General features: G+C 44.2%; 1 protein-coding gene across 12 annotated transcripts in view; it reads left to right on the top strand.

Annotated features, from left to right (window-relative positions):
* Positions 1–20388, top strand: part of LOC125448278 (RNA-binding motif, single-stranded-interacting protein 2-like) — a 257608-nt gene that overhangs the window by 78954 nt on the left and 158266 nt on the right. The window contains exon 1 of one of the 12 annotated variants that reach the window (XM_048523464.2): positions 15224–15336. The exons of the other annotated variants lie outside the window; for them this stretch is intronic. The gene's annotated coding sequence lies outside the window, so the exon portion shown is untranslated. Of the gene's footprint in view, positions 1–15223; positions 15337–20388 lie in introns of those variants that run through there. 12 annotated transcript variants of the gene reach the window in all.

Genomic DNA, 20388 nt, shown 5'->3' with positions numbered 1-20388 from the left:
CTAAAACAGTGAACATTTTCAAAAAGGAGTTACTTATCATTCTTAGAGCTAAAGAGATCAAAGGAAATGGGGAGAAAGAAGGAAAAGGGAACTGAGTTGGATGATCAGATTGAATGGCCTACCCTTGCTCCCATTTTCTACGTTTCTAATTCCTAGGAGGGACATTGGGATGGACGACATGGGAGGGGGCAATCACAAGAAGCTGACATGCCAGGAAAGAACAATGTGATAAATGACTTTATTGCACTGAGTGCGCTGGACAATAGGGATCCAACTGGTTAAAACCAAATCAAGGCCTATTGTCAGGGAGCTCATCGGATGGAAGGATTCTTGAATTGTACAGCAATGAATTGTTTAAGAAATCATTGCAATCTTGTGGTTGGTAACTTTTGGGGCTTTCCTGCGGTCAAGTATTCCTCCCAGGGATTTTTTTTGTTTGATCGTTACTGTGTGCACTTGTTCTTGCCTCCACTTCTGAGCCAACAGGGATGTAGGTACAAGTCCCACTTAAGGGACTGCAGACCAAAACTTTGGCTGAGCCCAAAAGGGAATTGAGGGATTGCTGCCCTGTCAGAAGTGCTGTTGAAACACTGAACTGAGGCCCTCTTGGGTGGCTGTGGTCACCTTGGCAGTTTTGCCTGGTTTCTGGGCCAATATCGATCTCTCAACCAACATGGCAAAACCAATAATCTGGTTATTATTATATTGCTGTTTGCAGGAGTTTGTTGTATGCTCTTTGCCTGCCACATTTATTTCACGATAACCAGACCTTAGGAAAAGGAACTGAAGGTATTGCTGATGACACAGAGATAGGTAGTAAAGTAAGTTGTGAAGAGGACATGAGGAGGTTACAAAAGACATTAAATGGTTAAGTGAGTGGGCTAAGATTTGACAAAATGGAGTATAATGTGGGAAAAATGTGAAATTGCCCAATTTGGCAGCAAGTCTGAAAGATATTATGAAAGCAGCGATAGGTTGCAGAGTTCTCTGATGCAGAGAGATCGGAGTGTCCTTGTGCACGAATCACAGAAGGTTAGCATGTAGGTGCAGCAAGTAATGAGGAAAAATAATAAACTGCTATGTTCTATTGTGAGGGGAATTGAGTCCAAAAGAAAGGAGGTTATGCTTCATGTTATATAGGGCGTTGGTGAGACCTCATCTGGTGTACTAGCACACGTAGATAGATTCTCATTAAGCAAGGGGGTGAAAGGTTATCAGGGTAGGCAGGAATGTGAATTTGAGGTGAGAAATCAGCTCAGCCATGGTCTTATTGAATGGTGGAACAGACTCAAGGGGCTGAATGGCCTACTCCTGCTCCTAATTTGTACGTATGGATGTGTGTATAACATTGGTTACACATCAAAAGTACTTCATCGGCTGTAAATTGCTTTCAGATGTCCAGAGGTCATGAAAGGCATTACACAAATCTGTTCTTTTATAGACAAGGCACTGATGTGTCTTTGTCTTGCTGAGCTACGCAGATCACCATGCGCCTTTTAGAGATAACGAAGTGTAGAGCTGGACGAACACAGCAGGCCAAGCAGCATCTTAGGAGCACAAAAGCTGATGTTTCGGGCCTAGACCCTTCATCAGAAAATGGGCCTTTTGCCAGCTTTGCCATTATATCAAACGTCTTTATCCACACTCCCTCTGAGCTAGTTTTTGCCCAGGGCCCTTCAGTAGAGAAGAAATCAGGAGAGGTTTACTGGAGAAAGGGTGACTGGCCAAATACCAGCAAATGTTGGTGTTTAGCTGCCAAACTTGTCTCTTCCCAGCCACATAGGGGCACTTGTTCTGTAGAAAGTCACTAAGAGGCTCTAAGGCTAATAAGTGTTTAATTGCTGCACAGTAAGGGGAAAAGTGTTGATTGTTGCACTTTAGATACCCAACCGGGTAGTTGCTGCCAGAGCTCACATTTAATCTGCTTTCTATCTATCTACAGACAGCACTAGCTGTAATATTAGAACAAAGAACAGTACAGCACAGGAACAGGCCTTTTGGCCCACCAAGACTGCTGTGCCAACACTTGATGCCTTTCTAAACAAAAAAAACTTTTGCTTCTATGTGGTCTGTATCCATATAATCCCTGCCTATTCATATATCTGTCAAAATGTCTCCTAAACATTGCTGTTGTATCCACCTCCACCACCTCATTTGGCATCACATTCCGGGCACTTTCCACCCTCTGTGTAAAAAGAAAACACTCGCCTCTAACATATCCTTTAAACTTGCCCCCTTTCACCTTGAACCTATGTCCCCTAGTAATTGACATTTCTACCCTGGGAGAAAGACTATGACTATCCATTTTATCCATGACTCTCATAATTTTGTAAATTTGTATCTGGTTGCATCTCATCCTTTGACGTTCAAGTGAAAAACAAACTAAGTTTGCCTAATCTTCCCTCACAGCTAATACCCTCCAAACCAGGCAACATCCTAGTAAGCCTTTTCTGCTCCCTCTCCAAAGCCCCAAATCCTTCTTGTACTGTGATGACCAGAACTGTACATAATTTTCTAAATGTGGCCTAACTAAAATTCTGTACAGCTGCAATATGACTTACTAATTTTTATACTCCATGCCTCAAATGATGAAGGCACCCTTGTTATATGCCTTCTTGACCTCCTTATCCACTTGTATTGCCACTTTCAGGCAAATGTGGGCCTGTATGCCTGGATCCCTCTGAAGAGGGATGCTACAAAGGGTTCTGCCATTTACGGTATACTTCTCTCCTATGTTAGATCTCCCAAAATGTACTACCTTGCAGTTGTCTGGATTAAACTCTATCTGCCATTTTCTCTGCCCAAGTCTCAATCCTCCTCACTATCTGTAGCTCCGCCCAGTCTTTGTATCATCTGAAAACTTACTAATCAGCCCGTCTACGTTCTCTACCAAATCATTTATACATTTTATAAACACCAGGAATCCCAGCATTGATCCCTGCAGAACACTACTGGTCACAGATCCCCAATCAGAAAAACAACCTTCTACCAGCACTCCCTGTCTTCTATGGATAAGCAGCTCTGTATTCATCTCACCAGCTCACCCCGGATCCCATGTGACTTCACCTTTTTGTGTCAGCCTGCCATGAGATCCTTGTCAAAGGCCTTGCTAAAGTCTATTTAGGAAACATCAACTGCCCTGCCCTCATCAATCATCTTTGTCACTTCCTCAAAAACCTCAATCAAATTTGTGAGTCACGACCTTCCCTTCACAAAGCCATGCTGCCTATTGCTAATAAGTCCATATTTTTCCAGATGTGAGTAAATCTCATCACCTAAGAATCTTCTCCAACAATTTCCCTACCACTGATGTAAAGTTCACTGGTCTATAACTTCTTGGATTGTCCCTGTTGTGCTTCTTAAACAAAGGAACAAAACTGACTATTTTCCATTCCTCTTGGACATTTCTTGTGACTAAAGAGGACACAAATATTTCATACAAGGCCCCAAAAATTTCCTCACCTGCCTTCCTCAGCATTCTAGGATAGATTCCATCAGGTCCTGGGGATTTGTCTAGCTTAATGCTTTTTAAAACACCCAACACTTTTTTTTTAATCTTGACATGCCCCAGAAATCAACATACCCCTCCCAAGACTCCTCATCCACCATGTTCTTCTCCTTTGTGAATACTGATGCAAAGTATTCATTAAGGTCCTCATCCACTTCCTGTGGCTCCATGCCTAAATTCTGCCCTTTATCCTTGGGTGGTTACCACTTGCTCCTTACGTATGGATAAAATGGCGTTAGGATTTTTTTTAATGCTGTTTGCTGAAGACATTTTCATGGCCCGTTCAGCCCTTCTAATTCCTTGTTTGAGTTCTTTCCTGCTATCTTTGTATTCCTCAAGGGATCTGCCTGTCTTCAGCTCCCTAAACCTTACATATGTTTCCTTTTTATTTTTGCCTAAGCTTTCAATTTCTTTTGAGACCTTCCTATTCCTAGCTTCACTGACATGTGGCACAGCAAGTAATCCTGAGATTGCAACCCTAGAGTCCCGCTTTTCAACTTCCTACCTAACTCCCTGAACTTCCTCCAAGATAGCAAGAACTGCACATGCTGGAGTCAGAGTCAATACAGTGTAAAACTCGAGGAACTCAGCAGGTCAGACAGCATCAGAGGAGCAGGAAATCAACATTTCGGGTTTACACCCATCACCAGTCCTGATGATGGGTGTAAACCTGAAGTGTCGACATTCCTGCTCCTCTGATGCTGCCTGACTTGCTGCGTTCCTGTAGCTCCACACTGTATTGACCCTGAAATCCCTCTGCAGGACCTTATCTGTCTTTCTCCCTATGTATTGGTACTAAAATGGACCACAACCAATGGCTGTTCACTTCAAAATATCCAGTGTTCACTCAGAGACATCTTGACCCTGGAACCAGGGAGGGAACACACATCCTAGAGTCTCGCAGCCACAGAAACACCTATCTGTGCCCCTGACTATAGAGTCCCCTATCATGACTCCTCACCCACCTGGTCGGAATAACAGCAAAATGGGCTAGTATTTAAATGGTGAAAAATTGCAGCATGCTGCTCTGTAGAGGGACGTAGGTGTCCTTGTGCATGAATCACAAAAAGTTGGTTTGCAGGTGCAAAAGGGATTAAGAAGGCAAATGGAATATTGTCCTTTATTGCTAGACGGATGGAGTTTAAAAATAGGGAAGTTACGCTGCAGCTGTATGGGGTGCTGATGAGGCCTCACCTAGAATACTGTGTATAGTTTTGGCCTCGTTACTTGAGAAAGGATGTACTGGCAGTGGAGAGGTTGCAGAGCAGCTTTACTGGGTTGATTCCAGGCTTGAGAGGGTTGGCTTTTAAGGAGGGTAATGGCCACAGGGGACTCCTGCACTGCCTGTCCACACTTACTTGTCTTTCTGGTCATCCCTGACTGTTTGTGTAGCCCTTACTGGTGGTGTGAGTAGCTTACTAAATGTGCTATCCACAACATTCTCAGCCTTATGAATGCTCCATAGTGAGTCCATTCACAGCACATTGCCAGTCAGATTTCCAAATCACACTTCAAACAAGGAACATCCCAAAAGCATAAAATATTTGATCCAGAAACATCTGCATTGACTTCACTGATCTCTGCACGAACAGGATTGAGAAAATGTCAGAATTAGAGGAACAGTTGTCATGGCCCAGCAAAGCACGTTCTTAACAATCAGTAACCTAATTATCATCCATCTGTGTATGAAAGTGGTCAGTCATTTTTGCGTACTTTGGTTCTGTCTTAACTCTTTATAATTCACTGTGCATTATCTGTTATATGCAGTATTACAATTAATGTGCAGGCAAGCTATTTTAAATGCCTGACTACACATTTACTTGGGTAATATATTTAAAAACAATTATTTTGCTGTCGTTTGAACCTAATGGTACACTGGCAAATATTCAGTCTGTGAATAGACCAAGTGCAGTCTCCAGCAGAATCTATTCTGAAACTACAAGGACCTTGAGCTAATTAAAGAACATAGCCATGGTTCATGCTTCAACCATCTCTCGGTCCAGTTTCCTAATTGCGCACTGTGCACATGTGCAGCCTGGTATTAATGTCCTCATGAAGTGATGGTTTTGTCAGCTCCTATTCCTGTTGTGCAGTCTCTTTACTGTCTAGGCCTGCCTCTGGGATGTGAATCCTTGCTGACTTTCTCTGTCTTGAGGAGTTCAGTACCGTGCCTAAGCCTTACTGTGTGTGCTGACTTGCCCTCATTTCCTGTATTTGGTACAGCAGCTGTACACTCAATCCCAATCCATGGGAATTTCACCAAAATCCTAAGGGTTACCACTGACTAGAAATTGAACTGGATTAACTATATAAATACTGTGGCTGCAAGAGGTGGTCAGAAGCTAGGTATAGTGCAGTGAATAACTCACCTCCTTACTCTCCAAAGCCTGACCACCATCTACAAGGCACAAGTCAGGAATATGATGGGATACTCCCCACTTGCCTGGATGGGTGCAGATCCAACAACACTCAAGAAGTTCACAACTCTCCAGGACAAAGTAGTGCCCTTGATTGACACTACATCCACAACATCCACTCCCTCCACCACCGACACTCTGTTGCAGCAGTGTGTACCCTTTACAAGATGCACTGCAGAAAATCACCAAGGCTCCTCAGGCAGCACTTTCCAAACCCATAACCATTATCTTCTGGAAGGACAAGAGCAGTAGATACATGGGAACACCCTCTTGCAACCTCCCCTCCAAGCCACACGTCATCCTGAAAATATATTGCCATTCCTTCACTGTTGCTGGGTCAAAATCCTTGAACTCCCTCCCTAATGGCATTATGGATCAGCCTACACATGGACTGCAGTGGTTCTAGAAGTCAGCTCATCACCACATTGTCAGGAAAATTAGGGATGGGGAATAAATACTGACCCAGCCAGCAATGCCGACATCCCATGAATGAATAAAAAAGATAACAAACCAATCTTCGGTGGCTAGCATTTCAACACACAACACATTCTTTGTCCCAGCTTTGGGGGAATTTCCTTTTGCTCATGGTGCTTTGCCAGGCACCTCTGGACACCTTTGAAGGTTTATTAAGTTGCAGAGTAACAGATTCACTTCTGATTTTTGCTCGTGTTTGTCTCTGGCCTGTTTAGGACTGCCCAGTCCTGTATCCCCAACTTGTTTTAGTCTGCTAGTATGCATTGTCCACACCATGTACACCCAGTTCAGTGAGACAGTGGAACCTGTGCCCTGGCATTCCTAGAGTTTTGCCAATTGGTGTGATAGCTTTCAAATAGTTTGAGAGGGTAAACTGAGAAGACGTTTACACCTGTGGGACAGTCTAAAACTGGGTGTTTGAAGATGGTCACTAATTAATGTGTAAGACCATAAGACTTAGAAGCGGAAGTAGGCCATTCAGCCCATCCAGTCTGCTGTGCCATTCATTTGAGATGATGGCTGATCTGATCATCCTCAACTCCACTTGCCTGCTTTTGCATTCAGGAGAAATGTCCTCGCGCAGAAAGTTGGAGAATGTGGAACTCCCCACCAGGAATAGTCGATGTGAGGAAAGGAGACACCATTTGAGTAGAAACCAAATAAGTACATGAGGGCGAAAAGAATCAGATAATTATTTAAATCATTGCATGGGATGTGAGTGTCAATGGCGAAGCCAGCATTTAGTGTCCATCCCTAATTGCCAGACCATTCAAGAGTCAAGGCACATTGCTATGGGTCTGGAGTCGCATGTAGGCTAGACCAGGTAAGGATGGCAAATTTCCTTTCCCTACTCCTGTTCCTAGTTCGTATGAATGGCCACCCTCTGTTTTAAAAAGGAATGTGTGAGACTGAATAAAAAGCTGGACTCTTGTTGATCATTACTTGTCAGATGACCGGGGAGATGGTACAGACCATTTTCTTTGGCAACATAAAGCCTATTCATAGACTTACAATCCTTCATCTAATAGATTTCTCCCTGAAAAGAGGAATAACTGTGGACCTATGGGGAAAAGGGCAGGGGAAGGGAAACTAATTAGATGCAGCATGATGGGCTGCAAGATTCTCTGTACCTCTCAGTTCAGACCTCTAGACAAGGCCTGTTCAAGGTTGAGGAATGCCTGTGTGATTAACTGAAGCCAGTTTGAATGGTTGTTCCTTAAAGTAAATGAGAGTTGGCAAGTCTTCTGACAGAATCCATTGCAACTACACTTGGCACATTTGAATGTCAGGAGCCAAACTTGGCAGACTGGAAAGCGAATTGAATGCTCCAACTGCTAGACTAACTAGACTACATTACAACAGTATGAAAATATGTTAGAACACGTATATGGTGTGTATATGCAACTTAAACTCACCAGCTTTTTGTTGCATGGGACTGGATGACACCAGCGCTATCTTAGCGCTCAGGCCACTTGACTCCTAATTGGCTTCAACATGACTTGCGAATTAGGTTCTGGTTTTCAGTAAAGGTTTGCTCAGCATATTAATTTTTCTCTCCTTTTTTGATGCTAACTGTCATCTTGTATATTTTAAAAGTGCCCATTTGTTATGTGGAAGAATCAGCATTGATTTGACCGTGGAGAGGAGAGGCTTTAGTATGCAGACAACTTCAGTCCTCACCAACACGTACATAGATACACAATCAGTTAGCTAGACCTATCCCTTCCCTACCTCCCCACCTATACTCACCTCTACAGGCTCCATCCCACCCCTTTAATTTGTCTGTCTCTTCTGCACCTATCTTCTCCTCGATCCACCTGCGATCCGCCTCCCCCTGTCTCCCCATCCCCCTTTTCTGATGAAGGGTCTAGGCCCGAAACGTCAGCTTTTGTGCTCCTAAGATGCGGCTTGGCCTGCTGTGTTCATCCAGCTCCACACTTTGTTATCTTAGCTAGATGGCTGGTTTGCAATGCAGGGTGGTACAACAGTGTGCATTCAATTCCCACCCTGGCTGAGGTTACCATGAAGGACTTTCCTTCTCAATATCTCCCCTTGACTGAGGCATGGTGATCCTCACATTAAACCATCACAAATTATCTCTCTCTCTGTCTAGTAAGAGAGCAGCTCTATTGTCCTATGGTGATTTTCATAGAATCCCTACAGTATGGAAGCAGGCCATTCAGCCCATCAAGTTCACACCAACCCTCCAAACAGCATCCCACCCAGACCTACCCCATTCCTGGACCCAGCATTTCCCATGGCTAAGCCACCTAACCTGCGCATCTTTGAACTGTGGGAGGAAACTCATGCAGATACGGGGGACAATGTTTAAACTCCACAGTCACCCAAGGGTGGAATTGACCCCAGTCCCTGAAGCTGTGAGATAGCAGTGCTAACCACTGAGCCACTGTGCCATTACCTTACCTTTATATACAGATATGCAGATACACCAATACCCAGACTCATACATTTACACATGTACACACACCTACGCTAACCATAAGACGCTAAGATGTAGGAGCAGAAGTAGGCCATTTTATGAAATTCTCCAGACTGTCTCCAGTGTCAGTATATCTTTGCTCAGGTAAGGAGCCCAAAACTGTTTGCAGTATTTCAGCTGTGGTCTGACTAATGGTTTGTAGTTTTAGCAAAATCTCCCTACTTTTACATTCCATTCCCTTTGAAATAAAGGCCAACATTCTATTTGCCTTCCCTATTACCTGTAGAACTTGGATACTGGCTTTTTGTGAGTCATGATGAGGCCTCATGATGAGTCAGGAAGAGGCTGCAAAAGAAGAGGAAACAAGATAGTAAGGTTAATTTGCACTGGGAGAGTGGTTTGGAGAGCAGGAACAGAATAAAGAGAGCAGTAGCCATTATTAGGATGATTTGATAGGTGACTAATGTGGCAAGTGGGGACTGGGACTAGCAAATTCGTGCATGCAGATTGCTAACAGAGGGAAAAGCTGATCTCTTCCCATGCTGGAACCATGTCACTTGGGGAAAATGTGACATGTTCCTTTGGCCAATTCAAACCTCCCTGAACTTTGGGCCCCATCATGCATCAGTGGCACACAAAGCCAAAGAATTAGGGTTGACCATTTTGGACTAAGATGAGAAGAGTTTTCTTCACTCAGTTGGCCGAGGGGAGGGGGGGTGCGAGTGGATATGGGAACGACCTTCAAAATACTTTACCCAGAAGGCTGTGGGTATTCAATCATTGAGTACATTCAAGATGGAGGTTGGTAAAATTCTAGATATGAAAGTTATCAAGAAATAGTTCAGGGAAATGGTGTTGGGGGAGAAGATTGGCCATGATGATGTTGAATGACAGAGCAGACTAGATGGGCCAAATAGCCTATTCCTGCTCCTATTTTTCAGCCCAAAATTTTGACTTCCTTGCTCCTCAGATGCTGTCTGATCTGCTTTGCTTTTCCAGCTCCACATATATTGATTCTGGCTTCCAGCATCTGCAGTCCTTATTGTCTCCTATTTCCTGCATTCCTGAAGGTGTGCATTTGAAAAGATACAGGGAACGGGACTTTCCCTTCACTCGACCAGTCAGGGCTACTGTCAGTGTTCTGGTGCCTCTGTGCCAAATGCTAGCACTATTGTCACTTGAGTTGAACTGCAGCCTTCTGAGCTTGGAAAGATTGCAGGCAGCTCATTTTAGGATATGAATCCCTGGTGTGTGAGCTGCTGGGTCTTTAAAGGCCTTTTCTCAGGAGTACTGATGTATACCCTCTTTGTATTGAGCGCAAATGGGCTGTTCTGCCTTGTGTGGCAGATTGAATGCAATGAACAAAGAACAAGCAATGTGAACACTCATTAAATTTTCCTGTGACATTTTGCCCTTCGCAAAGACACTGCTTGTGATTCTGCTGTTTTAACTCCATTCACACCTGTGTACTGCTACACATAGGCAAATGATGATTCCTAAATGTTTACAGCAAACATATCAGGGAGGTCATTTTGCTGAACAGTCTGATGGTCAGCGTTTATTTCTTACCAGCCCTCTCTCCTCCTGAAGGTTGGGGTATGTCTCCTCAGTCCCAAGTGACCTGTCCCACCCCTGCTTATCTGACTCAGCCTAACTGCCTGACTGTACCCTTCTAAGCAGGAGCCACCCAATAATGGCTTGGGGGCATTTTGGCTGATGTTGATAACCAGATATTTTTTAGGGAGGTGTGGCGTTATAGAAAGGGGTAAAGTGGGTTTTGAGCATGGTCAGTAGGCCCTCTCACTGTATCTTAAGTTTGAGTTTGAGTCACACGCAAGACCTGAGTGCAAAATCATTTGGCTGGCAAAGTGCAGTGTTTCATCTTCCAATCCTCGCAGAGGGAAGGATTACATGTGTGAAGTCTGTATCTGTCTCGTGCAGTTTGCTATACAGACAGTTGAGTAATCTCCAGATACAGCCTAGGCCCAGAATGCAACCATACAGAGAGCCTATGGTCATATGACAACACGCAAGTTCTTGACTCATTTTCATCTTGCGTTCTTAAAGGGCTATCAGCCAAAAATTGATAATATCGTAGTTACTGGAGTTGGCCTTTAACCTTTCTCCGTTCATCTGTTCTCTGGGGGCCTCAATAACAAAACAACATGGTTATATAAAGTCCTTAGTGTTATCAAACCTCTTTCATGGGATGACATCCTGATAATCGCTGACCAAAGTCTGACACTGTGCTACATAAGGAGATGTCAGATGACCAAAAGCCCTGCCAAGGAAGTTGGTTCTAGGAAGTGTCTTAAACAAAGAAAATGAGATAGGGAGGTGGAAAGGATTGGCGAGGGGATCCAAGAGCTTGAGGCTGAGGCACGGCCACTCATGGGATGTGGGGATTGGTGGCTGGGCTAATGTTTGTAGCCTGTCCATGATAATTAAAATCCTACCAAAACTGGGGATGCCGAAGAGGCCAGAAGTAAAGGATTGCAGATATGTTGGAGTGCAGTGGGGTTTGAGGAGATTATAGAGGTTAGGGAAGGGCAAGGCTGTGGAAAGATTTGAAAACCAGGATAAAAATTTAATAATGGAAGTATCAATAAACAGAAGCAAATGTAGGTCAGCAAGCATGGACAGTGTTGCTTCAGTGGGGAGGTGATGGTGTACTGGTATTGTCACTAGACTCCTGATATAGAATCCCTACAGTGTGGAAACGGGCCATTCAGCCCAACAAGTCCCCGCTGCCCCTCTGAAGAGCATCTCACCCAGACCCATTCCCCTACCCCTGCATTTCCCTTGTCTAACCCACACATCCCTGGCCACTGTGGGACAATTTAGCAAGGCCAACCCACCTACCCTGTACATCTTTGGACTGTAGGAGGAAACCACGCAGACACAAAGAGAATGTGCAAACTCCACACAGATGGCCACCTGAGGCTGGAGTCAAACCCAGGTCCCTGGCACTGTGAGGTAGCAGTGCTAACCACTGAGCCGCAGGGACTCAGGGATTAGTTTGAGAACACAGGTTCAAATCCTGCCATGGCAGAATGCAATAAAAATCTGGAATTAACAGTCTAATGAAACTCATCTAGTAAATGAGTATCCTTTTAGAGAAGGAAATTATTGTCCTGACCTATGTGTGACTCCAGATCTACAGTTAATGTGTATTACTCTTAACTGCCCTCTGGGCAATTAGGGATGAGCCTAGCTTAGCTAGTGACTAAATGCACCTGTGCCCAAGGAATGAATATTATAAAAAAGTCAACTTGTGGGCAGTGCATGGGAAAATCTGATATAAGCGCATCTTGAAACAAAATGTAAAGAATTTAATCTTTTCCCAGCTTCTTGTTAAGGGTTCTCAATTTCTCTGTGTGCGTCTGCTGGAGAGAAAATGTTGACTTGCACTGTTCTCCATGGGGAGTTTCCGACAATGATCTGGGGAAAATGGTGGCTTTGCAAACATGCACTCATGCATGTGTGTGAGTGTATAACTTCTCAGCAGGCCAAAACTTTACATGCATCATGAATCAATGGGCAAACTGTTCCTTACTCCAAGTCACTTAGCAGTTCTTCAGTTCAAACAGAATTCCTTCACAGATGGGCTCCCAGACACTCAAATCATTATGTTTGAGTTTTGAAAGCCAATCTTCACCCCAGTGCAGACTTTCTGTCCCCCTATCTGCACTTCCTAGGTGCTGATCCAATACATGAATACGAGTCTCAGAGCTCCTTTTAAGTTTTTTCCTGAACAGACCTTGGAGATGCCAACTCTGGAAGTGGGTGTGTTCCCAGAGGATTGAGCTCCCATCTCACACTGCCAACTCTAAATAGTTTTGCAACTAATAAACCCAACCTAGAGGTTGGGCACCCCTTTTATTTAATGCCACCTCTTTCACCCCCCACCCCCCAACAACGATCTTTCTCCTGAGTTTACTGGTTGCAGAGTCCTGACGATGATTCATTTTCAAAAGGTTTTTTTTTGGTCACGTGTACTGAGTGCAGTGAAAATTGGACATTGCCATTCTCCGGTGCCATCTGAGCGGACAAAAGACAGGATTAAAAACAGAAGCAGAAATAAAAGAAACAGCCAAAACAAGAGGAAACCTCCAGATCACTCCTCTGCCTCCATAACTGCACTGGAGGCAACTCAGAGAAGGTTCGCTTGATTAATTCCAGAAATGAAAGGCTTGTCTCATGAGGAGAGACTGAACAGTTTAGGCTTCTACTCATTAGCGATTTGAAAGATGAGAAATCTGATTGAGCTATATAAGATGCAAAACGAGATTGGCAAAGCAGATGTAGAGAGAGGATGTTTCTTCAAGTGGAGCAATCTAGAACAAGAGGTCATTGTGTTAGGTTAAGGGTAACAGATTTAAAACAGAGAGGAGAACGAATTACTTCTCTCAAAGGGTCATGAATCTGTGGAATTCACTACCCTAGAGTGCAGTGGATACCAGGAAATTTGAGTAAATTTAGGGAGCTAGGTAGATTTTTAATTAATAATGGATTAAAGTTTTATGGAGAGTGGGCAGGAAAGTGGAGTTGAGGCTGAGATGAGATCAGTCATGATCATATTAAATGGCACTGCAGGCTTAAGGGGCTGAGTGGCCTACTCCTGTTCCTAGCTATTAGGTTTTTAATTCTTGAGCAGTCCTCCAGGGTTGACACCCTCAACAGGCCATTTTGTGCTTGGGTTTTGCACACCTGCCAGTGTCTCACATTTGCATTGTTGATGCAGTTGCAATGAAGGAATATGCAACATTGGGAGAGGGACAGACTTGGGAGAACAAGTGGGCAATTCATTCAAGACTAGGTAGAGTGAGGTCGGGGAGGAAAGGACAGGTCAGCTGGCTATGTGGTACATGCAAAGCAGGTGAAAGAGTTTCTAAACCAAATGACTGAGTGGACTAGAGTTACTGTTTACCCAGCTAGAGGATAATAACTAGAGGCAGGAAGATGCTATTCAGCCCCATAAACCCAGCCATCTAATATGATCATGGTTGACCTTCAACTTCAACTCCACTTTCCTGCCCTATCCCCATATCACCCAATCCCCTGAGTGGACAAGAACTGTCTCTGTCTTCTCAGATGAAGTATAATGTAAATAAATGTGAAGTTATCCTCTTTGGTAGCTAAAACGAGGTGGTAGATTATTACCTGAATGGTGATAGTCTAGGAAAGAGGTAGGTGCGTTGAGACCTGGGTGCCCTTGCACTCCAATTGCAGAAAGTAAGCATACAGATGCAGCAGGTGGTGAAGATGCTAAATGGTACGTTGGCTTTCATAATGAGAGGATTCAAGTACAGGAGAGGAATGCCTTGCTGGAATTGTGCAGGATCTTAGTGAGATCACACCGAGAGTAGCGTGAGCAGTTTTGATATCCTTATCTGAAGAAGGAAGTCACTCGCCGTGTAAATGTGTTGCTTCTTTTGCCAATCACTTTAAATTGGTATTCTGCTGGCTCTCAATCCTCCTATCAAGGGGAACAGTTTCTCTCTGTCCAGATCCCTCATGATTTTGAACACCTTGATCAAATCTCCTTTTCAGGCTTTCGCTTCTCCAGGATGAACAGTCCCAATTTCTCCAATCTATCCATGTCACTGAAGTTCCTCACCCTGGGCCCATCGTTGTGAATCTTTTCTGCATACTTTTCCGATACTTTTTTGTTTAAAAATGTCATTCACGAGAATGTGGGTATCACTGGTTGGATTGGCGTTTTATTGTCCATCTGTAACTGCTGAGAGGGCAGTTAGGAGTCACCCACATTGCTGTGGATCTGAAGTCACCTAGACCAGGTAAGGATGATAGCTTCCTTTTCTAAAGGGGCATTTAGTGACCTTTCACATCTTCCCTAGGGTGAGATGCCCTGAATTGGACACAATACTCCACTTGAGGTCAAACCAGTGCCTCATGCAGGTTTAATAATAACTTCTTTGCCGTAGATTAATTTTTGGTTTGGTTGCCTGGCGCAATCCTGTTAGTCTGGATTTTAACCCGTCAGATCAGCCGAGCTGAGCGAGTTGATGACTTTCTGTGGGATTCGAGTGGGCGTGAAGGATTTTTTAAAGTGGTTTCAATTCACAATCGTGACTGGGGCGAGGTGGGGGTCCTCTCTGGAGAAGCTCCATCCGGTCGGCCGCCTCGAAAAAGGTGGATGTTGTAACGATTGATGTACTGCTAGGCCCAAGAACAAAAGGATGCTGTCACTTTGATTGAGGAGCTCGTTGCGAGCAGCTCTCCGTGGGGCGGGGGAATCCAGGTGGTGTTTCATGTGAGAATGAAGCTGAAGAAACCAGCTGCTTCTGCTCGAGCTGAGCCCACGCGCTCGGGGACAGCAGCCACTGCGCGCGCTTCGAACCCAAACGAGTCCCTTCCAGTACCCGGGAGGAAGCCGTGTTCGGGACCAATATGACCGGTGGCATTGATAACTGGAGTCCGATGCCCCAACGTTTGTGACGATGTTACCCTGAAGACGATGGCAAGCAGCAAAAGTAAGGAGCAAACGCTGATGGTACAGGTTTAGAGAGCAGGCCATTCAGGCCCCCCTCGAGCCTTTCCTCTCATTCAACCGAATCGCGGTCGCTCTGTATGTATCTAAACTGGGATAACAAGGTGTAGAGCTGGATGAACACAGCAGGCCAAGCAGCATCAGATGCTGCTTGGCCCGCTGTGTTCATCCAGCTGGACACCTTGTTATCTCAGATTCTCCAGCATCTGCAGTTCCTACTGTCTCTCTATCTAAACTGGACTCGGTTTCAGTTCACGTCCTCCTTTACCAACAGACTGCCAACCTTGGTCTTGAGTGCTGCAATTGATTCCTAAGTGCCCTCAGCTTTTTGAGGGACAGACATTTCCAAGTTCCCACTTTGGTGTAAAGAGTGTTAATAACTCTGTATCAATACCCTTTACAAATTGTGAATGAGATCAACCCTCACTCACTGAAACTCAGTGCAAAATTATCTAAAAGAAAAATAGAAGTTCAGCAGGTCTGGCAGTATCTAACCTGTGCTTGTAAATTAGCCCTCTACAGAACAAAAGTTTACTCTGCCTCAACTATATTAGAGGAAAAGGTTGCAAGGCTGGGGCCATGATCATTGGCTGTTTGAACTCCCCTCCTCCTGCAGAGTTTTTTAAAAAAACATCACGTGGGAGATGTGGGCATCATTGACTAGCGGTCAGCATTTATTGTCCATCCCTAATTGCTCATAGAGCAGTTGAGAGTTAACCACACATTGCTGTGGATCTGGGGTCACATGTAGATCAGTCCTGGTAAAGATAGTAGTTTCCTTCCCTAAAGGGCATGCGTGAACCAGATCGATTTTTCCAACAATCAACAATGCTTCTACGGACATTATGAGACTCTTATTCCATATTTTTATTGAATTCAGTTTCCACCATCTGCTGTGGCAAGATTCAAACCTCGATCCGCAAAACATTATCTGGGTCACCGAATTAACAGTCCAGCGATAATACCACTGGGCCATCGCTTCCCCTGTGTCCGACACTAAGAGACATCAGGATGCTTCATGACAGGAGCACAATCCTTTGAAAGAAGTAATTTCTCCTCATCTCTGTTTTGAATCTGCTATCCCTTATCCTAAAGCTATGACCTCTTATTCTAGATCATCCCACATGAGGGAACATCCTCTCTTTGTTGTCAACCCGCTTTCGCATTTTATCTACCTCAATTAGATCTCATTCTTCTAAACTCTCGTGCGTAGGGCCTGAAATGCTCAATCTCTCCCCATGGGACAAGACTTTCAACTCTGGAATTAATCTGGTGAACCTTTGCCGATCTGCCTCCAATACTATTACATCATTCCTCAAATAAGGGCACCAAAACTTTATGCAGTACATAGAACATAACAGCACAGTACAGGCCCTTCGGCCCTCTATGTTGTGCCGACCTGTCATACTGATCTGAAGCCCATCGAACCTACACTATTCCATGTACGTCCATATGCTTATCCAATGACGACTCAAATGTACCTAAAGTTGGCGAATCTACTACCGTTCCAAGCAAAGCATTCCGTTCCCTTACTACTCTCTGAGTAAAGAAACTACCTCTGACATCTGTCCTATATCTTTCACCCCTCAATTTAAAGCTATGCCCCCCCTGTAGTTGCCGTCACCATCCTAGGAAAAAGGCTCTCCCTATCCACCCTATCTAACCCTCTGATTATTTTATATGTTTCAATTAAGTCACCTCTCAACCTTCTTCTCTCTAATGAAAACAGCCTCAAGTCCCTCAGCCTTGCCTCGTAAGACCTTCCCTCCATACCAGGCAACATCCTAGTAAATCTCCTCTGCACCCTTTCCAGAGTTTCCACATCCTTCTTATAATGCGGTGATCAGAACTGTACACAATACTCCAAGTGCGGCCGCACCAGAGTTTTGTATAGCTGCAGCATAACCTCTTGGTTCCGGAACTCGATCCCTCTATTAATGAAAGCTAAAACACTGTATGCCTTCTTAACAGCCCTGTCAACCTGGGTGGCAACTTTCAAGGATCTGTGTACATGGACACCGAGATCTCTCTGCTCATCTACATTACCAAGTATCTTACCATTAGCCCTGTACTTTGCCTTCTGGTTACTCCTACCAAAGTGCATCACCTCTCACTTATCTGCATTAAACTCCATTTGCCACCTCTCAGCCCAGCTCTGCAGCTTATCTATGTCTCTCTGCAACCTACAGCATCTTTCGTCACTATCCACAACTCCACCGACCTTAGTGTCGTCTGCAAATTTACAACCCAGTACCTCAGATATGGTGTCACTAATAAGTTGCAGTTGCAGTTTTAGAATCCCTACATTGTGGAAACAGGCCCTTCGGCCCAGCAAGTCCACACCGACCCTTGGAGAACCCCATCCAGGCCCATCCTCCATAACCCACCTAAGCTACACATCCATGAACGCTACGGGGCAATTTATCATGGCCAATCCACCTAACCTGCACATATTTGCACTGTGCGAGGAAACTGGAGTTCCCAGAGGAAATCCACGCAGACACTGGAAGAATGTGCAATCAATGCCCAGATTCCATTTGCCCTCCTTATTGCATGCTGTACCTACATATTAACTTTCTTTTAAAATTAATCTAGTTTAATTAACCACAACAACTGTGAACAATCACCATCTGAGTTTTGAGAAAAAGCAAGGAGATGTACATGGAGAAACAAGAATTTATCAGTATGGGGGAAGATGATGGTGTCATGGTCAATTCATTGGATGAGAAACCTGGAGGCCCCGGTCAGGGTCTAGGTTCACATCTCATCATGGCAGGTGGTAGAATTTAAATTCAATTCATAAATCTGGAATATAAAAGTAATGGTGACTGTGACAACTATCATTGTTGTTAAAAACCCATCTGGTTCACTAATGTCCTTTTAAGGAAGGAAATCTACCATCCTTACCTGGTCTGATCTGCATGTGACAACAGACCCACGGCAACGTGGCTGACTCTCCACTGCATTCTGAAATGGCTAAACAAGCATGGACAGTGAATGCTGGCTCATATTACATTGAAAAAAATAACAAAAACTGCAGAGAGAGAGAATCGACAAAAGTAGAAAGGGAATTTTATAGGGAGAGTGTCAACATTCTTCAATGAGGAAGGTAGGGAGACAATTAGAAAGAAAGCAACACCAGGAATGTTAGTGAATACTGTGCTCAATGAACTATAATTGCATATTTTACTGGCAGTTGCATAAATGGCAGACAATGTACAAATCAGCCACTTCTATTAAAAATAGATGTGTAAAATGCAGATAATACATTTATACACAGTGCCACTATATAATGTGGTTCATGGTATGTTATTTTCAGCTACATACAATATCTAATGACAGCTCTTTGCTGACACAGTCTGTATTTGTGTTTGAACATGTTTTCCTCAGTGATTTGTAATGTGATAAATGATGTTTCTCATTCAGACAGCAGTCCCTGAATCAGCTGTTTGTGGGACAGAAGTGATTCAGTTCAGCTTATGCAAATGTCTCAGTGAAAGGTGCACCTTTCAAAGTCACTTCACCACAAAAGCAAAAATGGGGGTGAAAAGTGTCTCTGATACATTTTAATTTCCTGAGACCACATCTGCAGGACAATGCTGAGCATTCGCAGAACTGCACTAATGGTGACGAAGGAGATGTTGCCAGGCTATTTGGGTATTATCAGTGGCATCTAGGAAAGGTTTGCTTCTAGTTCATACCAGATTGTGTACATGTTCTTTTCAAACAGTTTCCTGATCATGGTAACAATATCCAGTGCAGGAAACCTGTCTATCCTTATGGTGTTGCTAGCATGCAGAGTACAAAGAAAGAACTTGCATTTATGTAGCCCCCTACAGCAGCACAAAATACTTCACAGCCACTGAAGTACTTGTGAAATGCAGCTACTGATGTAATGTAGGAACTGTGGCAACCAGTTTTTGCGCAGCAATCTCCTGCAAATTACAGTACGATAATCACCGGATCATCTGTTTTTTGCAATGTTGATTCAGGGATAAACATTGGCTGTTGCACCCGGGAGAACTGCCTTGTTCCTCTTTGGAATAGAGCTGTGAAATGTTTCACATCCACCTGAGAAGTAAGTGAGGTCATTGTTTAATGTCTTACCTGACAGAAGGTGCCTTTTGACGTACTGTCACTACAGTGGGAGTTCTTTTTTTAGGCCACTACAGGAGGACCTACATGGTACAGAGTTGCTACAGTATAAATTATGTGCTACCATTTCAGTACATTGGGATTTAGGGTACGGTATCACCACAGCATTAATGTCATGGTATTCAGCAGGAGTTGCATGATGCACGCTCACTGCAGTGCAAGTTAGATGACATAGTCTTGGGACAGTGGAAGTTACGTAAAATGGTGTCAGTACAATGGGAGTTACGTGGTACTGTGTTAGTATAGAGGGAATTATGTGGTACAGCATCGCTACAGTGGGGTTACATGGTCCAGTATCAGAACAGTGGGAGTTAGGTAGTACCGCGGGGTTATGTGGTACTGTGTCAGTACAGGAGCAGTTATGTACTAAGTGTAGCTACAGTAGGGTTACAAATCACCGGATCAGAGCTATGGAAGTCATGTGGAATAGTGTGGTATACTGCTTCCCCAGGCCCTGTGGAGGTATTTGCCTTATCTGCTTCACAAACCTGCTGCACTTCATGACTACACACTCAGTGTTTACATACCCAGCGCACCTAAATATTTTAGTTGCTGCACCCTCAGTGATGCCTTACCCTCTACTTCATTGTGATTGCTATTTTTAGCCTTCATTGTGCAGTGCTGAAACTACCAATGCCCAAACACTTTCTATCTTTTGAGCCAGGATGGTAGTTTCACTTCCTTTCGGCACACTGCATTCCAGTGTGTCCGTACGTCAGCAGGAAGCGACTGTATTCCTGTTGCATACTGAAGCTTACAACAAACACGTGGGAGGGACCCAGGGACCCAGAGGCCCCCAGGGACCCAGAGGCCCCCAGGTGCTCACGCCTGTGGTGAGTGCAATTCTGCTGAAACCTTCACTAGGGAATTTGAAACAAAG

This window comes from Stegostoma tigrinum, chromosome X, assembly GCF_030684315.1.
Source record: "Stegostoma tigrinum isolate sSteTig4 chromosome X, sSteTig4.hap1, whole genome shotgun sequence".
In the NCBI taxonomy this organism is placed as follows: domain Eukaryota; kingdom Metazoa; phylum Chordata; class Chondrichthyes; order Orectolobiformes; family Stegostomatidae; genus Stegostoma; species Stegostoma tigrinum.
The sequence above is the reverse complement of the archived record's forward strand: the minus strand, read 5'-3'. Positions and strand labels throughout refer to the sequence as shown.